Source organism: Papio anubis, chromosome 12, assembly GCF_008728515.1.
Source record: "Papio anubis isolate 15944 chromosome 12, Panubis1.0, whole genome shotgun sequence".
NCBI classification, from domain to species: domain Eukaryota; kingdom Metazoa; phylum Chordata; class Mammalia; order Primates; family Cercopithecidae; genus Papio; species Papio anubis.
The window spans coordinates 110,074,037-110,093,293 of NC_044987.1; the positions used below are offsets into that span (position 1 = coordinate 110,074,037).

General features: G+C 39.8%; 2 protein-coding genes across 2 annotated transcripts in view; one reads left to right on the plus strand and one right to left on the minus strand.

Annotated features, from left to right (window-relative positions):
• Nucleotides 1-6,010, minus strand: part of LOC101015647 (membrane-spanning 4-domains subfamily A member 4A-like) — a 37,141-nt gene extending 31,131 nt beyond the window's left edge. Inside the window, exon 1 of the mRNA XM_003909774.4 lies at nucleotides 5,788-6,010. The gene's annotated coding sequence lies outside the window, so the exon portion shown is untranslated. The remainder of the gene's footprint in view (nucleotides 1-5,787) is intronic.
• Nucleotides 6,011-16,654: 10,644 nt separating this feature from the next.
• MS4A4A (membrane spanning 4-domains A4A) overlaps nucleotides 16,655-19,257 on the plus strand; it is a 41,406-nt gene continuing 38,803 nt past the window's right edge. The window contains exon 1 of the mRNA XM_017948344.3: nucleotides 16,655-17,022. The gene's annotated coding sequence lies outside the window, so the exon portion shown is untranslated. The remainder of the gene's footprint in view (nucleotides 17,023-19,257) is intronic.

Here is a 19,257-nt window from a genome sequence, read left to right on the forward strand (position 1 = left end):
GAGAGAAATTTTAAAGCTGGGTGTCCAGGGGAGACATCACATGTCGAGAGGTTCTGTGATGTCCCCCAAGCCTCAAAACCAGCAAGTTTTTATTAGTGATTTTCAAAAGTGGAGGGAGTGTACAAATAGGGTGTGGGTCACAGAGATCACATGCTTCACAAGGTAATAAAATATCACATGGCATGTGGAGGCAGGGCGAGATCACAGGACCGGGGTGAAATTAAAATTGCTAATGAAGTTTCGGGCATGCATTGTCATTGATAACATCTTATCGGGAGACAGGGTTTGCGAGCAGACAACTGGTCTGACCAAAATTTATTAGGTGGGAATTGCTTCATCCTAATAAGCCTGGGAGCACTACGGGAGACCGGGGTTTATTTCATCCCTTATCTACAACCGTAAAAGACAGACGTCCCCAAAGTGGCCATTTTAGAGACCTCCCCTTGGGAATGCATTCTATTTCTCAGGGATGTTCCTTGCTGAGCAAAATAATTCAGCGATATTTCTATTTGCTTTTGAAAGAAGAGAAATATGGCTCTGTTCTGCCCGGCTCTCAGGCAGCCAGACCTAATGGTTATCTCGCTTGTTCCCTGAACATCGCTGTTATCCTGTTCTTTTTTCAAGGTGCCCACATTTCATATTGTTTAAACAATTTGTGCAGTTAACACAATCATCACAGGGTCCTGAGGTGACATTCATCCTCAGCTTACGAAGATGACGGGATTAAAAGAATAAAGACAGGCATAGGAAATCACAAGAGTATTGATTGGGGAAGTGATAAGTGTCCATGAAATCTTCACAATTTATGTTCGGAGACTGCAGTAAAGATAGGCATAAGAAATTACAAAAGTATTAATTTGGGGAACTAATACATGTCCATGAAATCTTCACAATTTATGTTCTTCCGCCATGGCTTCAGCCGGTCCCTCTGTTCGGGCTCCCAGACTTCCCACAACAACTTGCTAATATTTATTTGAGTATTTGTGTCTATATTCATAAGAGACATTCATAGGTAGTTTTGTTCACTTATGTTGTCTTTTCTTGATTTTGGTGTCAAAATAATACTAGCTTATGTAAAAAATTTGGAATTGTTCACTTCTCTTGTAGTTTTTGATGGAAGGGTATTAATTCTTTTTAAAATGTTTAGTAAAATTTACCAGTGAAATCACAGGATTCTGGGCTTTCCTTTATAAAAGTTTTTAAAATTCCTCATTTAATCTCTTATTATAGATCTATTCAGATTTTGTATTTCTTTTTGTTTTTGTATTTCTTCTTCAGTCAGTTTTAGTAGTATTTTCATAAAAATTTGACCATTTCATATGTTATCTAATTTATTTGGATATAATTTTATAGTGTCCCTTATAATTTCTTTAATTCTGTAAATTTGGTAATTATGTTGCCTCTTTCATTCCTGATTTTAGTGATTTCTTCTTGTAATTTTTGTCATTCAATATAGCTAAAGGTTTTTCAAATTTGTTGATCTTTGCAAGAATGAACTTTGGGTTTTGTTGATTTACTGTAATGTGTTTCTACTCTCCATTATTTTCACTCTAGTCTTTATTATTTCCTTTCTACAAGTTGTTTCCAGTTACTTTGCTCTTCTTTTTCCAGTTTATTAAGGTGGAAGATTAGATTATTGAGCCCTATAGAGTCACAATCAAATTCTAACAGATGTACAAAGAAGTGTTTATGTCACTGAAGAGCTAATAAATATCAAAGAGCTAATCCTACTGAAACTATTCCTAAAACATAAGGAGGATTCCTCCCTAACTGATTCTTTGCAAAATGTCAACCACGAACCTGCCTTATGACCTATCCCTTCCATTCCCAGATACATACAAAGAGAAATAAAAACATCTGTCCACACAAAAATTTGTAAAATGAATTTTCCTAGCAGTGTTACCTATAATAGTCAAAAGGTACAAATAACCCAAATGTCCAACAACTGAGGAATGAATAAATGTGCAAATAAAGAGTTCTATTCACCAGACTAGTATAGTGGATCCTCTTAAGCAAAGGAGTTCTGGAATTAAATTACCTGGTTTTAAATTTTGGCCCTGCCACTCTTTACTCAAGTTAATTAATCTTGTGTTTCTGTAACTCTATCCTGTGAATAATAGAGCATATCTCATAGAGAAATTTAATGATGAAATAGCACATGTAAACATTTAAACCAGTGCATGTCACTTAATAAATACTAACTACATATTGGCTATTATTATTGGTCTTCCTACTCTCACTTATTCATTTCTGGCTCGAAGTATAAAACATAAATTTCCTCTAACACTTTCTGCCATTCAAGGACATGCTAAAGGGGGGCTTTATTCCTGGCATGACCCTACTTCAACTGGTCCTATCTTAGGGAAGTGAAAAAGCAGAGAGGAGGGGTCTATATAATTGGAGAGAGCATGTTATTCATGGTACTGTGTTGTCCGAGGTTGACTCTTCCTCTCTTTTGCAGTTTGTCTCAAAGATTGGTCAGAAGAGTCAGGGTTGTGCTTGTTTTTGCTCTCATGGACTAATTTAGATATAAGACTATGTACAGGCAGGCCAGGAGGCCCTCCTCTTCCTCTTGTAATCTCTGTTCTAATCATAATGGAGTTTGTGAGGTGGGTTATGTTTACATTTTATTGAGTAGGTATAATCAAACCTATATGTAGACTTTAGCATCCCCTGAACAGAATACAAAATTTAGATTTGGAACAAAGGAATAACATAAAATAGCAAGCCTTATTTTTGGTCTTAAACTGAATCCATACCCTCAAATTTTGCTGAACTTGAGAGAATTGTCCCCCTCTGGGGTTAATTTTAAAGTCATTATAATAAAGTCCATAATATGATCATCCAGCAAATCGTTCCAGCAAAAAGAAGAGGTAATTTTTATTTCAAACATTAGAAGACCAAAGTAGAAGATATTCAGTCTTCCTCAAAATTTATCTTTTACATAAAGGAAGGTGGCACAAGGAATATTATGTGGAGATTACTTCAGAACACTACAAGCAGTCCCTAATCAAGAGAGGCAAGAGCTAAAGGTAACAGGAACCCTAAGAGGTCTATGGGACTGCAAATGTCCTTTCTTGATAGAAGGCCCAACAATTAGGTCAGTTGTCTGTGTTAAATGTCTGGTAGTTTGTCACTGATACCTTCTGTTACATACCCTCTATGCTTCATCAATCATATTCTAATACTACACAACCATTTTTAAACTCTGTATTTCTCCCATCTCCTCAAGCCAAGCCATCATCCTATTTTTATCAGGACTTACAGCCTCTGAATGTTCCCCAGTGTGCATTTGTGACCTTGGATGTTAAACCCACCCATGACTTTGTAGCCAAATGATCAAATGCAAAAACAACTGTGTCACCCTCCCCTTTAAAGTCCTTTCTTTGCATTTCACCACCTTTAGTATAAAGATAAAAATTTAATGTTATTGATAACAAAAACTCTGCTACTTCAACCTATATCTATTATCACAGCCTTATCTTGAATTTATCCTTTTTATTTTTTAAAGCCCCAAGTATATTTTACTTATTTAAGTTGTTCTAAAGAAATTTCATTCATATATTGAAACATTTGCATATATTGAGCCATTTGCAGGAATATTCCACCCCCCCTGCTATGAACACCTTACAAGAACAGCAACAAACCCACCACAGTATCTAATCTTCTCACACACTAACAGTTTTGCGTAGTCTCTGTCTTCTTTCAGACACCATTTCCCCACATTCCCCATTTCCTGCATGTGTATTACTCAACCTCTGGTGGTAGCTAAGGGTTTAAGAAATTTGTTACTTTCCTTTTACACCACATAAACCAAAGTTATTTTGAAAGAAATTAAAGATAATTCTTCTTAGTCCATCTAAATGTGTACTTTCTTCTTCTTCTTCTTTTTTTTTTTTTTTGAGACAGTCTCGCTGTATCGCCTAGGCTGGAGCTCAATGGCATGATCTCGGCTCACTGAAAGCTCCACCTTCTGGGTTCACACCATTCTCCTGCCTCAGCCTCCCAAGTAGCTGGGACTACAGGCACCTGCCACCATGCCCAGCTAATTTTTTTTTTTTGTATTTTTAGTAGAGATGGGGTTTCACTGTATTCAGGATGATCTTCTGACCTAGTGATCCACCCACCTCAACCTCCCAAAGTGCTGGGATTACAGGTGTGAGCCACCGCGCCCAGCCTCTTCTTCTTTAATGTAAGGGAAACTCTGCCTCAATATCTCAGGCACACCTTCAGACTGAGAATTTAGGACATGTTGGGTCTGTCTTATCAAACACACCTGGTGGTTCTCTCTCTGTGTTTAGTGCCTCTCTGGTAAGACTGTAAGCTTCCCGAGGGCCGAGTCATTATATGACATTAAGGCTTATAACTGACTCTTATGCTTTTCCATAATTCTTTGGTAACATAGGTCAGGTTCTGGTCATTCAAGGCTGGTGCTCTGTCTTTGCAAGACATTCTTGACATAAATTTATATAACTGCCTCCTATCTTTACACCACAGAAATCCATGTGTTAATTATCTGGTAGATAAGGTCCCCAAGGAAAGCAACACGTATTTACAAGGCTCCACTTCTCTACAATCAAAATATATATTTTTTTAACTGCAGAGAATATTGGATGCATATGAGGGAGGGACATTTCTTTTGGGTTGGAGAAGAATCTAAACCTTGGTTTTGTCACATCACCTATATGCATCAGGCTCTTGACAACTACAATGTCTTCCCCGCACCCCGCCCCCCACCCATAAAGAGGGGAGGGAACCTAGACCACCCTTCCCTCTTTGATTGGCCCCAGTCTCTTTGTGGATCAGCAGCACCACCAGTCTCTTGTTTCCTCATTTTTATGTCACCATCCCTTTAATGGGTCACAATCACAAGTAGAGAGCATGAGGAGAGTGGTACACACGGTCATCCCCTTTTTCTTGGCAAAGTTATCAAATAGACTAGAAACTCAAAATGAGGCCTGAATCTGGATAGTTTTTAGGAGGATGATGGGGATGCAGAAGTGGTGGCACGGGAAGTGGAAAGGCCTGGACTAGGAACCAAGAATTCTGGGTTTTTTGCTCTCAGCCCTTTTATTAACGTGTGTGATTCTGGGTACATTATTTCCCTTTTCTGGGTTTCACTTACTTCATCTGGGGAAAGATTACAATGATCACGACTACTTACAAGCTTCTTTCTTATCCTAAGAATGCTAAAAGTCTACAAGGCATTTTTCATTAGATTTTATCATGAGCAGCCTCAGTTTACTGCCTGGGTGCCCATGAATAGTGCCAAAGACCACTGGAGAACTAGGGCAGGCCACAGCCCATCTAAATATGCAAGACCCTGCCTGTGCCCTACTCCATGTACACCAAATTCTGCACATGGTAGATCTTTTCTTAAATCTCAAATTATAAAAATAACCAGTCAGAGACAAAGAATAAAGACCATGGAAGAAGGACATTAACAGTAGATGAGGTAATCAATCAAAAGTTTAAAATATTGCTTACAGTGTTTTGGTATCCTGAGAACTTAAGGGACAAAAGTAACTTAAAAAAATCTCATCCAGCTCCAATGTCAGCCTTGAGGAGGCTTTTCTAACTTCCATCAACTGTAGCAAAGACTGTTCCTCATCCCCTCACCAAATACACATTTAAAGGTGCACGCAACCCACCCCAACCCTGACTACCAGCTTGTGTCATGGGAAGTGGCCTCATTTTTTTTGTCATTCCACTCCCAGAAATCCTAAACCCAGGAAGTGAACCAAACCATCAACCCAAAAGCCTAGGAAGGCAAGTCCCTGGACCTACCTTTTTTCGGGCCTGCAATGTCTGCGGTAGGTCTGATGCGTGCAGGGCTCTGGGCAAGTTCCTCAAAGTTCTTTGGTCCAGACCCAGTCAGCTTCCCCCACTCCACACCTCACTCAGTTTAAATCTGCATTCCTCTTCTAGTAGATGTTTGCAACCTGAAAGGATGTGTTGAGAATTTCTGAGACCCACAAGTAGTTCCTGTTTTGTATCGGAAGCATTAACTGATTTTGTGTTCCCAATATGGGTGTGGAAGTCTATTTTGAAATGTGTTGAAAAAGCAGTGGCTGCCTGATACAGTCTTTCCTATGAAAGCAATAGTGCTAATTACTGTGGGTATCAGTGGTGAAGGATTTTCTATGCGCCAGACTCTGCTCAAAGATTGTTAGATACACAAACTAAGTAAATGGTAATTTATAAATGCCCCCTTTCACAATTTCACACATTTCCATAGTACTCTTGTCTTCCCAGAGAACTACTATTACTATTGTATTAGGTTGGTGAAAAAGTAATTGTGCCTCAATATACACAACTTAAATATCTTATTTTCATGATATTTCACCTTTGGAGGTCCAACATGAATAGCCATAAAATGGGAACAAGTTTGTTGTACAGCAATAATTAATACAACATCTTTCTAAGTTAAAGAAACCGCTGGTATGATAGAACAAGCTGGTCCTTGACTAAGACAAACCCAATGGCAATCATTTATTGTATGACCTTGTTAATCCCCTGAACCTGATTCATTTGTAAAATAAAATAATGCCTACTTTACATGGAGGAGGAAAACAAAGTGGCATGCAGTTTTCATTGATTCAGCATTTTCTTAGAGAAAAGCTACCATAAGCCATGTGCTTCAGATAAAATGGTGAAAAATCATCTTCCCTCAAGGATTTAGTAGACTACTTGACAATACAGACAAGTAAATAAGTCACCCATTACAATCAGTTACCTGCAAGGTAAAGTGGCAATGCTAATGAGTAAATAAATCATTACAACCGATTATAATCAGTGATCTGCAAGGTAAAATAGGGTATCCTAAGAGAGCTCATAGGAGGATCAAAGAACTCAACGTTGGGTAGGCAGAGGAGACTGCTTAGATAAGGAGACATCTAACTGGAGACCTGATGAATAAGCAAAAGACACACAAATGGAAGAAGGATGGAGCTAGGTAATGTTATTATTCCCATTTTCCTGAAGATGAAACTGAAACTGAGATATTCCTATAGCTGGTATAGATGAGATTGAAATCCAGTTTTGCCTAATCCCAAAAACTTTGTTGTCTATAATCTGAAATTATTTTAATTCTCAGAATTAAAATGGGTTATATTTCAGAAATAGTGTCCTGGTTTTCATGTAAAGCAACAATAGGAATACATAATACTGAAATCAGGGAATTAGGGTCAAGGAAGAAGCAGTTCTCTAGGGAAGGGATGATGGTTACCTGAACTACCTGTGATGCTAGTGAAGTTGGAGAGAATGAATGGATTTGAAAGATGTTTAGGAGTGAGAAATGGCAGTACTTGTTGATATAATGGATATGTAAATCAGGAGAAAAAAACAGGAAAGGATGACACTGAGATTCTGGGTTAGGAAACTGAATGAGTGATGGAGCCATTCACTAAGGCAATAGACATGGACAATGACAGAACTGGAGGAACAAAGAATAAGACTTTGAGCATATTTAATTTGAATTGTGTGGGTCCTTCAAATAAGGTTGACGAAAGTTGGATAACTCGCACGAGCTGGGGAATGAGAACATGGTTGTAGAGGTAAAGCCAATAGCTCTTCACCCAGAGGAATGAGCTCACCCAGGCTTGTGGGCGGAGGCAGAAAAGATCAAACCCTTTTTGCTAGAGTATAGAACAGTATTATCAGAAATAAGAGTTCCCAGAGGATGACAAAAAAGAGATTAAAGAAGATAACAGGCAAACTAGGAAAATGTGGCACTACGGAAGACAAAGGTACAGAGTTTCATGACTTTATAAGAGAGGTTGAAATTCTAGACTAAGAACAGATGTCAATCTTTCCTCCTCTTCCATATGGTGTGAAGTGAGATCTTATTAGTGTTATCATTAGCAGACAAGTGATTTGAGGACTTATGGTGATATAAAGAACAATAGGCTGGGCGCGGTGGCTCACACCTGTAATCCCAGCACTTTGGGAGGCTGAGGCAGGTGGATCACGAGGTCAGAAGATCGAGATCATCCTGGCTAACACGGAGAAACACTATCTCTACAAAAAATACAAAAAAATTAGCCGGGTGTGGTGGCGGGTGCCTGTAGTCCCAGTTACTCGGGAGGCTGAGGCAGGAGAATGGCGTGAACCCTCGAGGCAGAGCTTGCAGTGAGCTGAGATCATGCCACTGCACTCCAGCCCCGGCAACACAGCGAGACTCCGTCTCAGAAACAAACAAACAAAAAAATAGAACAATAAAAATGAAATTTGACAGAGAAACAGAAATAGAATCACCCTACCTCTAAATAAGCATAAGACAAAACTAACTACTATACAAATAAAAGCAAATAAAAAAGAGCTCAAGTTCAGTGTCAAAACTATAAGCAGCAGAGAAGTAGGTCAGAGCCCAGAGCAGCTGTTAATTAATTTTTAAAATTATATTGGAAAAGCTGGGTCAGTTGATTCGCTTTCCCTCACACAGGCATCACATAACAAGGTAGTTTATCCCCAAAGCAAAACATGAGAACTGTTTTATGAGCAAAAACCAAACGAAAAAAACTGTTTTATGGTTCTGGTCTACACAAGTATATAGAATGTGAGTGCCAGCTCTGAGTAAAAAACAGGAAAGAGACGAGAATTAAGGTCTAAGCTTCCATTCACAGGGTATAAAAGAAAAGAAAAAAGCAGAGAACCTTATGGAATTGATTCCCTAATGAAAGTCTTGAGCTCATACTTTAGAGCTGGGATTCTGATGATGAAGACACAGAGGTCATCTTAGTCTGGAGAAGGAGGGGGCTTTCTCTCAACTATGTCACAACCAATTTATATGTATAACCTGGCTTTATGCCCCCTCTTCTCTCGCAGTCACCAGATGTAGGCTGTGGTAAGCAGGACCTATATTTCCTGACATGATAAGAGAAATTACCAAATGAAAGTGTAAATGAACACTGAATATTTAAGAAAACCAATATTGTAAAATAGAGAAACCAAATACAACAAACAAATGAACAAATGTTTTCTATTTTTTTGATTGAAGGTTCTATATACCCCTTTATTGCATTATTTCTCTCTCCAATTAATTTTAGTAGTTATAAAGTCTTTTTTTTAAAATTATACTTCAAGTTCTGGGGTACATGTGCACAATGTGCAGGTTTGTTACATATGTATACATGTGCCATGTTGGTGTGCTGCACCCATTAACTCGTCATTTCCATTAGGTGTATCTCCTAATGCTATCCCTTCCCCCCTCCTCCCACAATAGGACCTGGTGTGTGATGATCCCCTTCCTGTGTTCAAGTGATCTCATTGTTCAATTCCCACCTATGAGTGAGAACATGCGGTATTTTGTTTTCTGTTCTTGCGATAGTTTGCTGAGAATGATGGTTTCCAGCTGCATCCATGTCCCTACAAAGGACATGAACTCATCCTTTTTTATGGCTGCATAGTATTCCATGGTGTATATGTGCCACATTTTCTTAATCCAGTCTGTCACTGATGGACATTTGGGTTGATTCCAAGTCTTTGCTATTGTGAATAGTGCTGCAATAAGCATATGTGTGCATGTGTCTTTACAGCAGCATGACTTATAATCCTTTGGGTATATCCCCAGTAATGGGATGGCTGGGTCAAATGGTATTTCTAGTTCTAGATCCTTGAGGAATCGCCACACTGTTTTCCACAATGGTTGAACTAGTTTACAGTCCCACCAACAGTGTAAAGTTATAAAGTCTTTTATTGTGTGTTCTTGTAATCCTGAAAATTAAAGCATGTGCATTTGATGTATCAAATTCTAACAACATTTAGAACATTTATTTCCTCCAGGAAAGTCAATAGTGTGATGGTAGATTTAATCCCAAATATATACATAAATATGTCATATGTAATAAAATGCAAACATTTCAGACAAAATTTTAAAAGGTCAAAACTGAACTAATTACCATTTAAAAGAAGCAAATGTTAATGCATACAAAAAGTGTAAAGGACAAGGATGAGAAATGATATATCGAGCAAACCCTAACCCAAAAAACTGATCAAAGAAAATTGACCTCGGAGCAAAATATGTTACTGATGAGCAAAGGGACTAATTTTTAATTATAAAAATAGTACAATCTTCAGAAAGATGTAATCAGTTTAAGTGTGTATGTATTTAATAACAGAACCTCTAAATACACATAGCAAAAATTGACAACCCACAGAATATTAGATAATATTTTAATACACGTAATTAAGAAAGGATCTATATATCCAGAATATATAAAAAACCAGGGAACATTCAGAAGCCATAAGCAATAGTCCTGATAAAAATAGGATGATGGCTTGGCTTGAGGAGGTGGGAGAAATACAGAGTTAAAAAATGGTTGTGTAGGATTAGAATATGATTGATGGAGCCTAGAGGGTACGTAACAGGGTACAAACTACCAGACATTTAACACAGACAACTGAGCTAATTGTTGGGCCTTCTACCAAGAAAGGACACTTGCAGTCCCATAGCCCTCTTAGGGTTCCTGTGTCCTTTCGCTCTTGCCTCTCTTGATTAGGGACTGTTGTAGGGTTCTGAAATAATCTCCACATAATATTCCTTGTGCCACCTGCTTACACAGCATTTCCACTTCTGCCTGGACTTGGCCAGTAGCCATAGCCTACTGTTGTCCCAGAAAGTACCCAGACAAGCAGGACAGGCAATGCACCCACCACCCAGACTAGTAGCCAGGCAGGCAATGCTTCCTACAACTTCCAGACCAGTAGTCCCTCTTACATGTGAACTCATCCAGAAATTGCAGGCTTTAGGTGTGCCAGAAAACGCCTGGCCTGTGGAGTGGACAACCTCACCCACCCACACCACTGGCAGCCATGCGGGCAACGCTTACTAGAGCCCTGGCCCAGCAGCTCCACTCTGTATGGAATCAGCCAGAGGGCACAGCCTCCTGTAATCACAGAAAACACCCTGACAGCAGGGCAGGTAATGCAACGCAACCCTGCCACTGTTAGCCCGCTGGGCAATGTCTGCTAGAGTTCTGGCCTAGTGGTCCTACTTCTCTGTGAGCTGAGCCAGCAGGTGCAGCCTCCTGTTTCCCTGGGAAGCATCCAGATGCCAGAGAGGGCAACCCTACCCACTCCTACCACTGGTAGACAGGTGAGCCACATCTGCTGGAGCTTCCAGCTCAGCAGTCCGACTTCTTTCTGGCTGAAATCACCAAGAAGTGCAGACTTCTCTTGCCCCAGAAACATCCAGATGATAGCGTGGGCAACTCCAACAATCTTTGCCTTTTGTAACCAGACAGCCCAGCTTATAGCCCAGTGGTCCTGCTTCCACCTAAACTCCATAGGCAGGGGCAACACTGTGTTACCCTGGAAAGCATTTAGACAGCAGATTAGCACTAAGCTGTAAGGATACTACTTGTCTGCCAACTGTGGCCCCTGCCTAAGGGGACTTTGTGGACCAGAATGCCCAACATAATAAATGTGAGCAGAAAGACAGTAATCAGGGAAGCCTCATCCAATACCCAGGAACCGACTAGAATCAAAGCCAGTCTATTGACTAAAATCAAAGCCAATCAACTAACCCCAACTTATACCACAATCAAACTCCCAAGAGCATCATGAGAGCACAAAGGTAAGATATGTTGGCTAAAATTTCCCTTGGGAAGAGGAGGCTTCATTGAAAATTAACATTCAAATTGTGCTTTCAAAGAAGAGCAGATGCTTGCAGCCATATGCATTCTAGGTAGGGGAATCAGTGGGCACAGAGGCTAGAGCCCTGAGACAGTTTGGCTTACTGGGGGAACTGCAGTAACTTTGTTATGATTCTGTCACAGTGGGAGAAGTGACAGTTTCATTTGGGTGACAGATAAGATCCTGGATGTGCAAAATGTGGAATTCACAGGACTTCAGATGCTTCCTGGAGACACTGGGCTTTGTCATGGAGACAATGTGCAGCCACAGAAGGATTCAAGCAGCACAGTGACAAAATCCCATTTCTGTTCCAAAGGTTCCTATTATAGTGGTGAATGTAAGGGTAAGGAAAGGCAAATAAAGGTCAGAAAATCCAAAATAATAGACAAGGGATGGAATATTAATATTAGGCAATAAAAGACCTAAGGAAAATTCTCAAGTATGACAAAGGAGGGCATTTATAATGATATGTTGTTTAGAATCTTATGATCAAATAACATATAATATTCTACTAATAAAAAAAATGCCCAGGAGTGTCAGAAACTAAAAAAAAAAAAATAGTACTCATGAGAATTTTTAACATATATAAGTTTTGAGGAATGTAAGCCAAAAACAATGATTTGAATTATAAAATACTTGAATGAATCAGCACTAAAGAAAGCATGCTTTTTAAGAATCCTTGGTAAATTGGCAATAATTGGCCATATATTCATCCCAAATGAAACCTCACTAAATTAAAACAAAAAATCCAGCCCACATCAACTAAAAATAAAACTAGAGGTAAATAATACAAATATTTGTTACCAAAATAAGATTAATTTCAAGCCCAATGACTATTTATAGATTTTTAATTGTTAATAACCAGATTAAATGCCTAAAATGAATATATTTTGGTCATATTAAAACAAAAATATAAAGTATTCAGTAATTCACTCAAGTGGAAACATGAAGAACTTTTATGAGGAAAGACACACATCTTTTATTTCGAAACATAAACAGAGAATTGACTGTATTGGCTTATTTCTGCTAGTCAGTTATTCCAAATTTTTTTCAGATGTAATATAATACACTTTCAAATAACTCTCTTGTGGAAATTGACTTAATTTTTTTATGTTCATATGGAAGGAGCATGACTAGCCAAAAGTATTTTAATAAAGACTAATGTTGAAGTAAAGACAGTACTATCAGAAATTAAAATGGAGTGTACAATAACTAATACAAGTGATGCATTGTGTTGAAATAGACTGAATGACAGAAAATGAGAATAGAATGCCCACCTAGTAATCATAGAAAAAATACAAATGAATAAAGTGCCAGACCAGACAATTTAACTAAAGCAATAGAAATGGCCATGCATTTATGCATGAAAAAATGGATTTGAAAGCAATACTTTGTATAATGAAATAAACAAAAAGTGATGTGTCTTGAAATGCAAAAAAAAAAAAAAAAGTGGTTGGTGGAGAAAAGCTGAGAGTACTGCAAGAGGGACAGTTAAGATATGAAAGTCCCTGGAAAAGAGGAAGCTGGGAAAGGACATGCAACATTGCACTTTTCACAGGATCAGCACAAAGAGTTTGGAGTTCAAGTTCCCAGGGACATTAGTTCAGTAAGACTATGTGATAGCTGTTATGCAGTCATTTAGGGGCTGATGGTGAAACTCAAGCCGTGCCGTCTTCTGATTGTGTCTAGTCAGAATGTACAACAATTATGCCTATGAGGTAATTTCACGGCATGGCATTGGTATATTTCCTTCAGGGCTAGAGAGACAGTCAAGTGAGGAAGACTGAAGCAGACGGCTGAACATCTGAACATCAGAGTTATACATCTTGACATCCTTTGTCCTTACTTTTTTTTTTTTGAGACAGAGTCTCGCACTCTCACCCAGGCTAGAGTGCAGTGGCGCCATCTGGGCTCACTGCAAGCTCTGCCTCCTGAGTTCATGCCATTCTCCTGCCTCAGCCTCCCGAGTAGCTGGGACTACAGGCGCCCGCCACCACACCCGGCTAATTTTTTGTATTTTTAGTAGAGACAGGGTTTCACCATGTTAGCCAGGATGGTCTCGATCTCCTAACCTTGTGATCCAACCGCCTCGACGTCCCAAAGTGCTTACTTGTGTTTTAAAAACCCAGGCCCAGATAACTCCAACACTAGGTTTCTCCTATACCTGGCATTTGAAATCTTATATTATTAGTTCATAAGAAGTACTGAAGAGGCCTCAGTTCACAGGCTCGGGACTGATCCTGAAACAAAGGTGATGAGATGACACCCAGGCCCAGCTGGTCTCTGCCAATGAATGACTCAGGGCTGACTCTAAATATGGAAAACCAGAGAATCAGGACTATAACTGCCTACCATGCCCTGAACAACCAGTTATATGTATTGTATCTGGTAGAAATCCTATGCAGGGGTTGTTTATGTCATCCTTTGTGGAGTCTCTTGGTCGGATCTTCAACCACTTAATATTTTCCTCAAGAATTTAGTTGCTGATCCTATTTACAAATGATCCAAAAACAAGAAGTATAATTTATAAAACGAGAGTGTCAAGATTGAAGATACAACCCAAAAGTCTGGAACATTAGTGTCGGAATACAGATCAAACTTAATCAGATAAAAATTAAAGTCCCAAGCTTATGTTTAAAAAAACAATCACCTGCACAAACCTGAGATGGGACTAGAACTTGCTTAACAAAAGTTAATGTGAGAAAGGCCTGGGCCTTTCTACTAGTTAGCTGAAAGGACGGATACAGAAGCAAAAGGCTCTCCAAGAAGTCTGCCTTTGCCTTTAGAGCAATGGATCTCAATCTTGTCTGAGCATTGGGATAACCTGGGCAACTTTAACACATACTAACACATGAGCCCCATTACCAGGTATTCTGATTTAATTAATATGGATTATGGGTGGAGAGTCAACATTTTTTGTAGCTCTTCAGCTGAGTCTACCGTATAGTCAACATTACCAATTACTGCTATAAGCCTGTAGATATCAAACTTGAGTGTGTATCAAAATAATCTGGAGGGTTTGTTAAAACACAGATTGCACACCCAGAGTGTCTGATTCAATAGGTGTGGGGTAGGGTATTTGCATGTCAACCACAGTGTCAGGTGATACTGATGCTACTACTCTGGGAACCACATTTTAAGAGCTACTGCTCTAGATGAACCTGGAGTTCTCCAGATGCAACTAAAGGCTTGTTAATTCTACTGTTGGTGTTGAGCCAGGACGCGTAGAACCTGGCCCTGTGCCTATCTTCTCTTCTGAGTAGGATGTATTCCATAAGCTTTGGCCCTCTCTTTACATCTTCATACCTGTCTCTGGAGGGTAGGGCCAAGTTGGACTTGGGGATACTAAACTGAGGCCTTTTATTATAAGGACAGAGAGTAGGATGTGATGTCTTGATGCTGCCTCAGGTTACTAGAGGAGACAATGATCTCAGTTCAGAACCAAGCTTAAAGTTATAAATCTCTTGGGGACTACTTGTCCCAGGAATGCAAGCTGGGATTTACTTTTCAATCTTTCCCCAGTTTCTTCCCCAAAAGTAGCATATCTTTGAGAATAAATTAGGATGAATCAGCAATGGAAACCTCAAATCCCGGCATCAGGAAAATTCTCCCAGCACTCGTGGTATGGCCTGTTCACCATTGACCACAAAGACATGTAGGAGGTGGTACTCAATTTTAAGAAGTCCAGGAATACAAAGAGTTCTCTTAATACTTGCTCTGTAGTCCCAGTTGTGGTCATCTCCTTCCCTTTTTCTGTTATCCTCCCTACCAAAATGTCTTCTCACAAAACTCCTAGCACCGTCTTAGCTTTTTCCTATACCTTCAGAACCTTCACCCCAAGTTCTCTCATCTTCAGTGTGCTTTGTGAATTCTGTTCTGTTGCTTTGTCTTTTTTTTTTTTTTGAGATGGAGTCTTGCTCTGTCACCCAGGCTAGAGTGCAGTGTCTGGATCTCAGCTCACTGCAAGCTTTTTTTTTTTTTTTTAATTATACTTTAAGTTCTGGGATACATGTGTAGAATGTGCAGGTTTGTTACATAGGTATACACATGCCACGGTGGTTTGCTACACCCATCAACCCGTCATCTACATTAGGTATTTCTGCTACTGCTATCCCTCTCCCAGACCCTCACCCCTCAACAGGCCCCGATGTATGATGTTCCCCTCCCTGTGTCCACGTGTTCTCATTGTTCAATTCCCACTTATGAGTGAGAACATGCAGTGTTTGGTTTTCTGTTCCTGTGTTAGTTTGCTGAGAATGATGGCTTCCAGCTTCATCCACGTCGTTGCAAAGAACACGAACTCATCTTTTTTTTATGACTGCCTAGTATTCCATGGTGTATATGTGCCACATTTTCTTTATCCAGTCTATCATTGATGGGCATTTGAGTTGGTTCCAAATCTTTGCTGTTGTGAACAGTGTGGCAATAAACATATGTGTGCATATGTCTTTATAGTAGAATGATTTATAATCCTTTGGGTATATACTCAGCAATGGGATTGCTGGGTCCAGTGGTATTTCGGGGTCTAGGTCCTTGTTTTTTTGTTTGTTTTACTTCTTATATGTGACATTTTTCAGTCAGTTTCTTTTTGGTTGCTTTTCTGTATACTTAGAAATAATCAACATCTTTAAGTTACTAAAAACCTCCTTAGGGCACACATTAATCCTTACGATTCTGCAATTTAATTATTGTTAAGTCAGTTTCATATGAGACAGAACAGTTTACATGATTCACATCCATGAAGTGTTTTAACATATGAAACAAAGGGGGGGTTTCAAATAAATGCCAGTGTTTTAAGTTTTTATTAATATATGTCTATGCTACTGGTAAGGTGCTCTCTGTGACACATTTCACTAGACCATCACAGCTCCTTTTGTGCCCTCTTTCTTCCTTTGGCATCTTCATTTCTAAGTGTATTCAATCTGCTATAGATATACATGAAAGGAATATGCTTTCTCTTGAAGCCAGGAAACTTAGGCCGTAATCCTGCATGCCCCACATACTGGCCCTATGACCAAGTTTCCTGAGGTTAGACAGTGTCCTGAATGGCCCTGGGTTACCTTCCTGTGAGTGTGTGACACACGGAATGAACTCAGCCCTGCAAATACCACTTCCTTTTTTTTTGTGCTAGAGCAATGTTAAAGTCGTTGAGACTCTCACTGAGAAGTTGCTGAAATAACACACACACACACACACACACGCGTGCGCGCGCACTTAGTTCTTACAATATAGAGATGCTTTGCTTAGACTGGGCTGTATCTGAGAGACCTGATTTACATCTTATAAAAATAGAACATCAGAGTTAGAAGAGACGTGGACATCTTCCTACACTGAAATATGAGAAGACTGTGGCCCAGGGAAAGAAAGTGATTCACGTGAGTCATGAAGGTAATGAATGTACAACCCAGATTTTCTGTTTTTCCTATTATCCCCTTCATTTTGACATTGACCTGTCATATTTAATTGAGCCACAAGAGGGAGAGAGTGGACAAGAAAATGTGCTTTGAATTCCTGCCTAATCTGGTGTCTTCTGGGAGGACTTTATGCAAAGCCAACTCCCAGCTCTGGTCTTGTGTACTAGCTCTGGGTTGGGTCCTATTTCTATCCCATATTCTCTGGGAATCTAGTGGATACAGTACGTCATCCCTCTGACCCTCAGCTTTTTCATCTGCTAAATGTAGATATTATTACTTATATCAAAAGGTGTTAGTGAGGATATCTGAGAATGAATATTGAAAACATCACAAGTTGATTTTCAAGATAATATTAAAGTGTTTTAATTTCCAAGGGTGCTTTTCGTACCATCCTAACTTTATATCATTTTTTTTATCCACCCCCACCCGATTCTCTGCACTCTGGATGAACTAAAAACAGATTTTAGATTTTATCTAATTGTTATTTACTCTAGTCTCCTCTCCCTTCTCCTGTCTTTCTCCAGATTCTGTAAAATGCGAGCACATGCAGGATGGAGGAGGGTGTGGATACAGCTGGAGGGAGAGGCTGAGACTGCACATCTCATCTGGTCTCATATTCTGAAAAATCTGGGTTATAAATTACCATGCCCTCCTCTCTGCTTTTTGAAACATGGATCTTATTGCCGAAGGTGAGGGTTTGGGAAGGCTTCAGGATGAGTGGCCTGGTGGCACCACCTGTGCCTGGCTTCTTCCCATCTTGGTGGAGCAGCCGCTGGCCTCTCATACAGGAAATAACGTGAACCAGCCCGACCCTGAGAGCCTCCCACATGGTGTTGGACTTACAGATCGCACTTTAAGGAAATATGTCCATGAGAGATTTGGGGATGACGCATATGGTTTCATGGATCTAGAAGTGACTCTGAAAGTGAATGAGCCAACCTAGTCGTTTCTAGGGAAACTGACTGATGGAAATGAACCAAGCATTTATTGTCCAATGCCATAGAGTGGGTCAGTGAAAGCTGGGTGGAGAGAGGATTAAAAGAAGTGGAGTAAAGTTAGGACTTCTGAGCATTTCTCTAATACCCATTCCCATCATGGCTGGGCCAGTACCGTTTTTGGAGTGTTTGTTTTATTTCTCTTTCCCTTTATTTCCTTTATTTTACACAGTATAGAAATTCTCTGACTACTCCTCAGATTTTTCCAGCCCTGCCTCCCCAGAGGAACCTTACTCACATCCCTTTTCATGCCAGTAACCACGTGGTATTGCTCGAGCACCTCCTAGGGTTCTCACTCTTTACTCAAAATGGATAATAAAGAAATTTTTTCAAAAGCAATTTAGCTGAATAAAATTTAATCTAACAATATGTGTGAACAACTCTTCTGAAATCATCATGCTGAGATAGTGAGTGGAACCACGCATTTATTTTCTTGAACCTGATAATACAAATCCCTAGCAGTTATCTGGACCAACAAGTTGTAAGAGCAGAGCTCTTGAGGTGAGCACATTCTGTGCTGCTGAGGAAACAGGAGGTCTGGAGACACATGGAGACTGGAACAGGGAGAGGAGAAGGCAATGTTGTCTGAGGTTTCTGGCGGGGGCGTGGATTGTAAAAGGACTTGAGGCTTATTAAGGAGGAAAGGCTTATTCTGAGTGAGATAGGAGGCACTGGAAGATTTTCAGCAAAGGGAAGACAGGATCTAACTTGCGTCTTAACAGGATCACTGTGGCCGCCTGTCTTGGTAAGAATAGACTGAAGGGAGGCAAGGGAAGATGTGGGGAGAATAGTGAGGAGGCTCCGGCAATAGTCCCAGAGAGAGGATGGTGGGTTGGGCTGTTAGGACACAGCGTTGCTGCTCACTAAAATCCTGGGAGGTGAGTGCCTACGCCTCTCTTTCTTTTACTCTCCACATTCAGTCACTTTGAAACCCTGAACAAACTAATAACAAGTTCTGAAACTGAATCACAACAAAAAGCCCACCAACCAAAAAAAGCTCAGGACCAGATGCATTCATAGCCCAATTCTACCAGATGTATAAGGAAGAGTTGACACCATTCTACTAAAACTATTCCAAAAGTTCAGGAGGAAAAGATCTTCTCTAACTCATTCTATGAGGCCAGCATCATTCTGATACCAAAATCTGGCAGACACACACACATGCGCGCGCACACACACACACACACACACACAAGAAAACTTCAGGCCACTAT